Genomic DNA, 12220 nt, shown 5'->3' on the forward strand with positions numbered 1-12220 from the left:
TTTGCAACAGACAGAACAAAACGCCTCCCAGTATATTGCTCCCCAGATCCGGACGACAAGGCACTTTGGGTGGATGCAATGACAATGAGTTGGGATTGCCTAGATCTTTACGCTTTTCCACCTTTCAAAATTATCAGGAAGGTCTTGGAAAAGTTCAGGAACCACAAGAACACCAAGATGACTCTAATCGTTCCTTTCTGGCCATCGAGGAATGGTTCCCAGATCTTCTCCTCCTCCTCGCAGATTTTCCGAGGATCCTCCCGTCGAGGAAAGATCTACTCAGACAACCCCACTTCCTGAGGTTCCATCAGAACTTGTCCGCTCACGGCTTGTCGCCTGCAGACTGTCGAGCGTCTCCTCAGGAAGAGAGGTTTTTCAAAGGAGGTTGCAAAGCGCTATTGCGCGACCCAGAAGAAAGTCTTGGACGCAGTATACCAGGCAAGATGGAATCAGTTTAGAGACTGGTGCAATAGACATGGAGTTTCATCTTCTAAAACCTCTCTAAATCAAATAGCGAAGTTCTTGCTATCCCTTTTAAGGAGAAAGGATTGTCTTTGAGCACGATTAAGGGGTATTGATCAATGCTTGCGTGGTATTTAAGCACAGAGGTCTAGACATCTCGAACAATCAGGATCTAACAGATTTACTTAAGTCTTTTAATACCTCAAGACGAAAGTTCCTAAACAAATAGCATGGAATTTGGACATCGTTCTTAAATGGATTTGTTCAGATCAATTGAGCCTTTGGCAAATGCATCGTTGAGAAATTTGACTAAGAAAACTATTTTTCTAGTAGCACTCGCAACAGCCAGGAGGGTGAGTGAGGTTCATGCCTTGGACAAAACTATTGGTTTCTCTCAAGGAAAAGCTGTATGTTCTTCCTCTCTTAGGTTCTTAGCGAAGAACTAAGATGCGTCAGACCATGGCCGAGGTCTTTCAGCATTAAGAGCCTTTCAGATCTTGTGGGAGAAGGAGAACAAGAGAGATTGTTGTGCCCGGTGAGAGCCTTAAAGTTCTATATTCACCGAACAAAAGGTATCAGGGGCTCTTGGAGAACTTGTGGTGTTCTGTGAGAAACCCGTCAAGACCACTTTCTAATAATGCTCTTGCTTTCTTCTTAAGAGAAGTTATTTCAGAAGCCCATGTGAATTGTCAGGACTCAGACACGGGAACTCTGAAAGTGAGAGCACATGAGATAAGAGCTGTAGCTACTTCTTTAGCTTTCAGGCACAATCTCTCAGTGCAAAAGATTGTGAATTCTACATTTTGGCGATGTAAGTCGATCTTCGCATCGCATTACTTGTCAGAATTGAAGACTGATTTTGACAATGGCAGTACCTTAGGGCCTTTAGTAGTTACTGACACGGTGGTGGGTGAGGGAGAAAGAGGGGCAACCCTATCCGACTAACATTTTCTCCTTGAAGTTGGAAATTGAGTTTGGTTGCGTCGTCTGTAGGTACTATGTTGTTGGTTTAGGAGTACCTACAATCTTTTAATTTTGTGGTTGAAAGTTTTTAATTTTATATTTTGGTGATAGAGGTGATCCCTTATTGTTAATTTGGTTCTGCGCCCAGAGCAAGGGCATACTAAGTCTTGTCCGTCACGGCGTTGTCCTCACGGCAGTACTAACAGATTGTATCTGACACCCGGATCCTTTATATCCTGTCTATACAATCGAGGGATAAGCAGACTACAGAGGCAGTAACCGCTGAGTCAGCAATCCTTCAAGGTAAGGAACTAAAATTCATGTTTTTGATTTCTAACAATATATGTGGCTGACATAGTCCCACCTCCTCTAAAGGTGCCAATCAGCTATATGTAACTACCAGGTAAGTCCTATAAGTAAAAATGATATTTTTATGATAAAATAAGGTTTTACTTATACTTACCTGGTAGTTACATGAGTAAACCCGCCCACCTCCCCTCTCATGTCAAGTGGGCTTAAAACTTAATGGGTTCTAGAACATTGTTGGGATAGTTCCTTGTTACCTATAGAGGGCGCTGGTAGAGGGATCACCTAGGTGTTTATAGCGCTAGCGCGAAATTTAAAATTCTGCCGCTCGTCAGAGACGACAGCTATATGTAACTACCAGGTAAGTATAAGTAAAACCTTATTTTATCATAAAAATATCATGTTAAGAGCAGTAGAGGAGGCTCTAAGTTGCTTCTCAGATCAAATAAGCAACAAGACTGTAGCACTGTTTTGCGACAACGTTACGGCAGTGTCACAGCTCGAGAAAGAGGGGGGAACAAAATTGCAAGCATTAAACGGCATAGCACAAAGAGTTCTTCGTTGGTGTGAGAACTGCAGTTTCTCTCATCCCTCAATTCGTGTCAGGGGAAACTCAATGTCTTGGCAGACGCTTTGAGTCATTCGCAGGAAGTTCTTGGGAGCGATTGGACTCTAGTTCAAGAGGAAGTGCAACTTCTGTTGAAGAGATGGTCAGTGACAGTGGACCTCTTCGTCACCAGGTTAAATTTCCGTCTTCCAGTCTACTTCTCCCCAGTAGTGGACCCCATGTCCTGCGGGATGGATGCAGTGCCACACTCCTGGGACAACATGCAAGTGTATGCATTCCCTCCTTTCGGTTTGATCCAGGAAGTTCTGAGAAAAATCAGAAACAGCGTCAACATGTGGATGACTTTGATATGTCCCTTCTGGCCCCAAAGACCTTGGTTTCCGGACCTTCTGGACAGATTGATGGAAGTCCCAGTGTTCCTTCCAGAGAGGAAAGATCTTCTCAGACAGCCGCATTTCCATTACTTCCATCAGAACCTCCGTTTGCTGAAGCTAGCTGCGTGAAGACTGTCGAGTGAGCAGCCCGTCATTCAGGACTCTCTAAGGCAGTGGCTCGCCAACTGTCTTTCTGTCTGGGAAGATTGACAAGGAAACTTTACCAGGCCAGGTGGGCGATGTACCGTAGTTGGTGCTGAAAGAGGGGCATAGTATTTCACGTCCGTCAGTGGCGAAATTAGCAGACTTCCTCTTGTTTTTGAGAAAGAATAAGAAATTATCTTATACTACAATTGCTGTTTTAAGTTTGTTAAGATCCTCATCATTCGAACCCTTAGAGTCATTGTCCTTAAGGCAATTAACCAAGAAGGTATTATTTTTAGTTGCTCTGGCTACAGCAGGAAGAATTGGTGAGATTCGGACAGTGTCTAGGACAATATCCTTTTCGGGGAAGGACTTTTCGTACTTGCCGGAATTTGTTGCTAAATCCGAATTGGAAATGAATCCTCTTCCCAGAGCATTTAAAGTTGCGTCTTTGGATGATTTCTTAGGAGGCGACGCTTATGAAATGCTGCTATGTCCGGTTAGGGCTCTTAAAGTTTATCTGACTTGGACCGAGAAACTTTTGCCTCGTCCTAGAACCTTATTTGTTTCTCCTAAGTATCCATCTCATTACATTTCTAAAAATGCGATTAGTTTCTTCTTGCGAGAGGTCATTAGTCAAGCGTCGGAGGGTTCTTCATCGCTTTCGGAGCCTTCGAGTTCTTCGCGTCCAAGGACGCATAGTATCAAGGGAATGGCTACTTCTTCGGCCTTCCTGAAGAATTTTCGGTGTTGGCGATCTTGGAAGAGGCTACTTGGAAGTCAGTGTTGGTTTTCATGATGTTTTACCTCAGAGATATTCAGTTTTCTTTGGAGAAGGGTTACTCACTGGGTCCTTTTGTTGTGGCCAACTCGATTTTATAATTATAGGTAAGGTCAGGGAGAGGTGAATTTTATGTAGTAATGGTAGTCTAATGAACTTGAGAATATCTGTTGGTCAGGGTTCATATTGAGAGTATTAATTTGTTGTTAGGGCTTTGAGGTTAGGCAGATCCAGATGACCTGGTGGGTTAATTTTCTTCAACCTCTTCTGCACAGTCATCAGCGTCAGCGTGTGGTCAAGAACTTGGAGATCCTGCACACTCAACTTCTCCTCCATACATGAGAGGCTCTGAATACAGTAGCCACATGGGAGGTTCATCGTACTCCTCCATACATGAGAGGCTTTGAATAGCCGCATGGGAGGTTCGTCTTTCCTCCCTCCATTCATGAGAGGTATAGATACCACATGGGAGGCAGCTTGACTCAGACAGTACCTTAGACACGAGATTGATTTTGGGGTACTCTCTCTACAGGCATCCTCACCTACCGAGTTGAATAACCAGGTGAGGACACATTCATTTGCACATAGTAGGCTAATAATGAGTTACCTGCTATTCTCCGTTGACAGGTCGGGCTGAACTAGATTGAACCCACCTCCTTTAAAATTTTGTTAATCCAGCTAATTCAGGTGTTCAGGGTGTGTATTGCAATATGAAGTTTTCATAGAAAACTAATATTGTAATACTTACCTGACCACCTGAATGATTCCCACCCTCCTCCCCACTTCAATTTGAATAGTGAATAACTCAAATGGGGATCTCGGCCTCTGTCGGCTGGTATTTGCAGCGATTTGGTGACTATTATTCGAAAAACAATTATTCGAATAATTGTTTTTCGAATAATAGTCACCAAATCAAAGTTAGCCATAATCGTACTTCTGGCACCGCCATACGTACCAACAACACAGGCCACCCTCGGACTGCGGCTGAGTCTCATGGGCTGCGGCTAAGAATTTCATGGGCCGTGGCTGAGGCCACCACCGGACCGTGGCTGAGTTTCATGGGCCAGTGGGTGTACAGAAAACTTCGATTGCGCCGCAGAAACTTGGCGCATTTTTCACTTGTTTAGTATTACACTACCTTATTTCTTTTGAAAAAAGCGTTATAATGTATTGTAGTTTTTTCTTGTTCTTGTCCGCTCCTACGATCCTTCCTTACAATAAAGGGTGTCTATCCGATGGGATTTGGTGACTATGATTCAAAAAACAATTATTCGAAAAACAATTATTCGAAAGACAATTGTTCGAAATTCAATTATTCGAAAGCAATTGTTAGAATGTGTAATTGTTCGAATTCACAACTGATCGAATTACAAGATATTGAATAAGCAGTTCTTTGAAATGAATATTGTTCGAATGAGTAGTTATAGGAGAAAAAGCTCAATTGCATTGTTTTGTTTTTAAAGTTCATTTCTAAAGAATTCATGATATACTTTACCTAACCATAAAGGAAAATAGGATTAATGTTAATTAACAATATTTAAAAATAATTAAAGTTTTATTTACATGTCTTTACACATTAATGACAAATACAAAAAATATTTTAAAAGCAATTTAACAAATATTTTTAAATAATTAAAGTTTTATTTACATGTCTTTGCACATTAATGACAAAACAAAAATATTTTAAAGCAATTTAAAATAATACTACCAATATAAAAAGGAAATCAGACATTTTATTACAGCCTTAAATTATGGGCTATTGTGCAAAGATACTTGATCACGTCTTCATATTCTTCAAAGCTATCGACTATTTTCTTGAGACGTTTTTGCGCTTTCTTTATATTTCCGGTGCTTCTCTCACATTCTTCACCTCTATTTAATTTTGCAATTTTAATTTCAGTGAGAGACTGTTCTCTTTTCAGGGCGTCGATGAATTTCCATAATGATGGGTGAGCAGCGCCGACTTGCTGAGAAAATGCTCGATGCCAACCCTCAATCAATTTATTGGTCTTTGGGAAATCATTCTTAACTCTTTCAAAGCAAGACCAAATATTTATAGCAAACAAAGGTGCACGGCGCGCATTACGTCTACCTGGCCAACCAAGCCACGTATCTTCAAAATAATCTAGTACCGGAAGTAATTCGGGTGAAGAAGCTCCTGTTCTGCTAACTGTTCAAAAGTTTCAACAACGCTTTCTTCTGGTATACTTTCTTCTGGTATAAATGCCAGTGCTAATAGCATTCGAATTTTCATTGAAAAGTCTACGTCAGTATCATACTTTATTTTTAAACCAACATTGCATACTTTTCTATATTGTATAAACATTGACATAGATGGAAAAAACAACCATAAAGCTTGACTGAGGAAAATTCATTCTTGGAAGCATTTATCATGGCCTGTTCAAAATCAGTAGTGATTGAATCAATATTTGATAGTCGTGTCAATTCTTTGATGCTTCGCAAAAATCTAACGTAATTTTGTTCTTTTTTATTAGGCAACAACGCAAAAATCAAAGGTATACAAAACCTATTCTTTGAGTCATGTATAGTATAAAGTTGTTCAAACAGTGTTTACAGTTTTGAAAGTACCATCAGAACAAATGTTGACACGAAGTTAAAACATCAAGATTTGCGTGTGTGGAAAATATTAATATTCTCTCTTCCTCCATGCCCGAGTCAAAAGAAGAAAATCGTCATTCTTGAATGTCTTCATATATTCGATTGAAAACACTATATCCATCCTATCACTTGTGTTGATAGTCCACAATTTTCTTCCTTTTTAACCTTTCTAATCAACGCTAATACTGTTTACAGTTGGCAATCCTTGAGCCCCATATTCGCTAAGATTTGAAGCTGCGGTTGAAATTATATAATGAGGGGAGTCACATGTATGCTTTGCGTCGTCTTTAACTTTTTCCATAAATTTTCAAGACTTCTATATCAGCTGGATCAGCTGAATGATTATGTTCTTTAGAAATAGTAACATCTTCGTTTACTGTTATATACGACATTTACAGTAACTTGAAAATTTATGGCACTTCCAATATGTTTTATCTTGTATTTTCTTGTCTTTAACAATTAAATGTCCATCCACTAATAACATTGGTGTTCCTTTTTTCACTCTTAATGAATTCAGCCATCATAAGGTCTAAGAGATTTCTTCTGGATAGGAAAGTGTCAAAAATAACACTAAAGTTTTGCCGGTGGTTTATTTACCAAAGCAAGTTTTTTTAAGTATTTTAAAAATGTGTTTAAAGAACAAACAATGCAATTGAGTTGTTTATCGTGTAACTACTCATTCGAATAATATTCATTTGAAGAATTGCTTATTCGAATATCTTGTAATTCGATCAGTTGTGAATTCGAACAATTACACATTCTAACAATTGTTTTCGAATAATTGAATTTCGAACAATTGTCTTTCGAATAATTGTTTTTCGAATAATTATTTTTCGAAAAATAGTCCGCACACGATTTGCAGCAGCGTTGCCAACGGTACCTCAGGTAACTCATTTGACAAGATTTTTCCTGTAGTGTTTGGTAACGCTGACAGTTAATTACCCACTTTGTGGGTAAAATTATGCGGATATAGTTCAGGCTGGTCAGTGACCAGGGCTAATTCAGGTGTTCAGGTAAGTAATACAATATTAGTTTTATTATGAAAACTTCATTTGTGTACATTTGGTGACCTGCTGTCACAAAGTACTGGGACTAGTTTTCTGGCTTGGCTATTACATTGTGTATGTACAGTGCGACTGCTGAAGGTTAACAGTTCAGATCATTTGTGATATACTCCATTGTTTTGGCTTGTGGCTCTACCCTGGACAGATCATTTGTGATATGCTCCATTGTTTTGGACAATGTGAATTTTGAGCAGTATGTCCCGCATCGTAAGAGCAGTCCAAGTTGGGCTGGTGGGTCAGCTTCCTCTCCTGGGAGGATCCTTCTTATTATGTAGGAATTGGTAAAATCTAAGGATCCCTTACCTTTAAAGCTATGAAGGCAAGATGGTTTGCTTACCTTTGACTCTTGTGATGGTTTGTGTTCTCAAAATACTCTGGCCTGTGTACTGAGTACTGGTCAGTTTCTGATCGGCTGCCATACACATGAGCAGTAGCTTTGGTTCTTAGGATGTGCTTGTTTATGGAACATTTCCATTCCAGAGGAAGGCCTTCTCTGCTATATTCCTGCTCAAGTGCTTCTGTTTTCAAATATTCACTGGCCAGTAATATCAGACCAGGGAAATTGTATTGTCAGGAATTTTGTGGATATACTGTTTATAGACAAGGATCTCTATATCTGCATGCCTTTTGTGTCTGGTGCTGCTTGTGTTGATTCTGGCATGATCTGTTAATTGTATATCCAACTGTTGTGTTCATCACTGCCCCAGTTCAGTACTACTTGAGATAAGGTTCTGTTGGTATGGGATAGATCTATTTCCTACTCTGTCCTTTTTACTAGTGAAGGTTATCTGTTGTGGTCGAATGTTCTTTGTTGAATTATCAATGACCAGTTTTTGACAATATCACCCTTCCACTTGTGCTCAATAGGGACCATGCACATGTCAGCAGTCTTTTTTGGGTATGGTATAGGTGCTTTGGATGCCAGTAGTCATTACAGACTGAATGTGTGATGCTTCATTTACCTGTTACTTGATGGGTTGATGCCTAAACCTGTGTTGCCCAATATTGAGTAGCCTTTCACAGCTGACAGTCTTGTTTTCCAGTCTGGCAGCCCCATTTGTGAGATGGAAGTTATAAGTGCCAGGGCCACTTTTGCAACTTTTTTGCATATCTCTCAGGGCAGGGTTTTAAGCTGTTAGGATCCAAGTTTCCTTTGACCTACTCCTTGAGTGCAGAGGCCTTCTTGGTTACTTCCCTATCTCCAGAGAGCTGTAGCAATTCTTGATGTAAGAATATGGGATGTTTAGATTCGTGTTAGTCATAGAGAATCTGACCAGTGTGAAACATTCATGTAGTCCTTAGGTGTTGTTTTTATAGCTTCAGTTCAGTTTTTCCTGCTTGGGTAATTTTGGAGGTACCTCTTTTTGAGTAGAGAGGTGGAACTTTTATTTCTAAGAAAAACAAATGAAGTGGGATGAAATAATGCTAGCTGTAGAAAGGATTAATGAGGTAGTCCTTCAAATAATTAGAAATAATGATATCCAAGGTAGGTTTTCTTTAGGTAAAATATTGTGCTAGACTATAAAAGTCAAATCAAACTCTGGGCAAGCTGAATAAGATATGGAAAACAAATAGACTGAATTGGCCTATGAAAGTAAGGTTATACAGTGCAGCAGTGTAATACAATCTCTGTTGTTGTACTGTACTGACTTGAATCTTGATGTGACAGTGAAACAATAATTAAAAGATTCTGTTGGTATTTCAGTAATGCTTTAAGAATAATATCAGGAGTCGGATGATAGTGAGAATGAAGGTGGTATGATGATAATGAAGTGAGATGGAGATGGCTTGGACATGTAACTCATGGAAGGATAGTATGTAATAGAGTACTGTCATCTGAGCTTGTCTTTACCAGTAGGAGATCAAGTCTATATGAATGAGAGCTATGAGATGGGAGGCTTGAGAAGAGTGGAGATTTGTGGATATGAAAGGCATAATTTCACAGAGGCAGAGTTGAAGATGCCATCCATTTCTTAGCCTCTCCTGTTGGCTTCATCCTGACCGCCTTCAGGTTTTTCTTGCAGCAAATGACAGTGATTGAAGAGGTAGTATAAAGTAAGAGGGTTGTACTTGTGGAAATTAAAAATTATTAAGAGTATTACAGTAGGATAAGGCAGACATGTGATTCATTTAAATAAGCCTGTGAAAATTATTATCTCTTATTTCACTGTATTTTTTATGCAGATTATAGCTGCTGCGTTGTAAAAAAATTTTTATCAAACTGTTTTTTTGTTACAGATACTCAAGAAGTTAAACCTAAAAAAGTAATCTCACTTTCTGCGGATGCACCTGAATTTGTACCCCGTACATTTGTACAACCACCTGCTCAACCACAAATTCAACCCCAGCAATCTCAGCCCCATATGTCTATGGGAGATCCGCCACAGAATATGCAACACCATCAGGTAGGTTAGAGCATTGAGTGTCAGATGTCCCTTGTTTCAGTATGAAGTTCTTTATGAAGTAGAATTTTGTAACTTCTTGTTTCTTAAAAGTAACTTACCAAGTAATTATATAGCTATAGTTTCTAACTCACGCGGCAGCCTTTTTTTAAAAATCGCAGTAGCGCTTCAATTGTTTTGTGTAGGTGACTAGCCCCGCCCACTATCGGGAATACTGGGAACGAATTAGCAGATAACTTCAATGTGTTTCTGTTGGCTCTTGACAAAACATTGGGTTGTTTGCAGCAGCTTTTTCTTGGTTTTCGGTTGTATGTACTGGATTTTGGTGAAGTATTTCTGATTTATTTTGAGTAGCCTTCAAGCTGTGATCAGCTTATTAGCTTTTAGGATCAGGATTCTAGGTTTTTCTTACATATTATGTTTGGTTCTAATTCCTCTAGTTTTTGATACTGTATCGAAGGTTGTAAAACAAGATTGGTTAAATCTTGCTATGATTCTCATACAATTTGTAGTAAGTGTAGGGAGCAGGTCTGTAGTAGGGAGAAAACTTGTGCTGAATTTAATGATTGGGATGAGAAAAAGTCGAAAGTTCTTAAATCTCACCTAGATAAGTTAGATAGGGATAGGAAGGCGGTGGCGGCCTCTAGACCGAGAGACATAGCCTAGAAATTACTCCTAAACCTAGTGTAGAAGATAGTCCTGCTATTCCTGTTACTCCTATTCTTACTTTTTCTCCTGTTACTAGCCCTCCTACTATTCATCCACCTACTCCCGCACCTGGCTCCCTTGCTTCTGATCCTAATACCATCACCAGTATAGAGTCTAGTGATGGCCGAAGTGTTCGCTGATAAAATGACGAGTGATAGTGTTGTGCAGGTGGAGGAGGTGGCTACTTGTCCCGCCAGTTCTCTTAGACGAAGGTCACTGTCCTGCTCACCTGAACCTGGGAGAAGACTTATCGGAATTCCAAGGGAGGCCGGTGGGGTTTGCCCATGGGTAGTCACCCCCTCAGTTGAGCCTTTTGCATGCTACCAGGTATTGGCAGACGGCCACTGGAAAGGTCTCTCTCTGGACTTTCTTCAGTTTTCCTCCAGTTCCGAGGATTCCAGGGCAGATAGGAGGCGCTGCAAGCGCTTTCTAGATTCGTTACATCCACTGAAGAGACATGCAGATGTTGGTAGCTTTCCTGTAGTTATGCTGTGGATCCCCCTGTCCCTGCCTTGGTCCACCATCCACCTTCCACATGGGACACTCCGGAAGCCTTCTTTACTGAGTGCCCAGGTGTTGAGCACCCTTACCTGGCCCCCAAGCGCCCAACAGACCATCACAGGTACCTGGCTTCTGTAGAGCACTCGGTGCCACTTCCTGAGCACCCGACACCAGCTCCCAAGTGCTTGGTGCCAGCACCCGAGTGCCCGGCGCCAACTCTTCAATACCAATCACTAGCTTCAGAGTAACAAGCGCCCACTTACAGACATGGGTCTCCTCCTTTGGATCAAGATCAATTGGCTCCAATTAAACAGCATTTGTCTGAAATAAATGAGTTTAATGAAGAAAGCTCCGTCCGTCTCCAAGACTACACATGATACGTCTCTGTCTCCTGTCTCCTCAGAAGAAGAGGAGTTTGATCAAGAACCTGCTCCTCCTTCGGCCTATGCAGTACTTCAGTATCTGCTGGCGAGCTTTCCCACCTTTTTCACACCAGCTGCCCTGGTCTCACCTGCCTCAACCTTTTTAATGAGGAGCCATCCAGATGATAGATTTAGGCTCCCCAAGATGGTGCTCTCTTCATCCTCTAAGAAGGCACTGAAGGAAGTTGGGGATTGGCTTTCTGCTCAAAGGAGCAAGGCAAAGCCTCCTTCACTATTCCTCCTTGCACTTAGTTTGTAGGAGGTATCTATCGTATGTCACAGGGGAAGCTCCCTTTTTGGGAGTCACTGCCTCCTCTCAAGGGGACATCTCCAGCCTCATCGATTTCCCAATGCTCTGCTTTTTCGTCGGCTGAACTTGAACACCTTGTCAAGGACCTCTTCAAGGTGTTTGAGGATTTCAGAAAATTAGCAGGGGGGCATTTCCTTGGACTGGCGGGGAGTCCTATCTTCCACAGACAAGGCTATTAGGGATGGCTCTCTTGAGCTTGCTTCTCTTTTCTCTATGAGAGTGTTAAAGAAGAGAGAACTCTGATGCTCCTTTACCACTAAAGGAGTCACTCAGACCCAGAAATCGGCCCTTCTGTTTTCGCAGTTGGATCATCATCACCTCTTCCCTCAGGAGACTCTGAGGGAAATCACTTCAGACCTCCAAAAGAAGTCAACCCAGGATTTGCTGTCACCATCTTCCAAACGCCCCAAGGATTCTTCCACATTTGTTCCCAAGACGGCCTCTCCACTCCAGCAGCAACCCTTTCGTGAAGCAGGTCAGGGCACAACCTAGGACCCACTCCAATGTCAGCTTCTTGGCCAGAGCCATTAAAAAGGGCTCATCCAAATCTTTGCCTAAGAAATGAGAAAGAAGTGCTTTGTGCACCAGTGGGAGCC

Source organism: Macrobrachium rosenbergii, chromosome 6, assembly GCF_040412425.1.
Source record: "Macrobrachium rosenbergii isolate ZJJX-2024 chromosome 6, ASM4041242v1, whole genome shotgun sequence".
NCBI classification, from domain to species: domain Eukaryota; kingdom Metazoa; phylum Arthropoda; class Malacostraca; order Decapoda; family Palaemonidae; genus Macrobrachium; species Macrobrachium rosenbergii.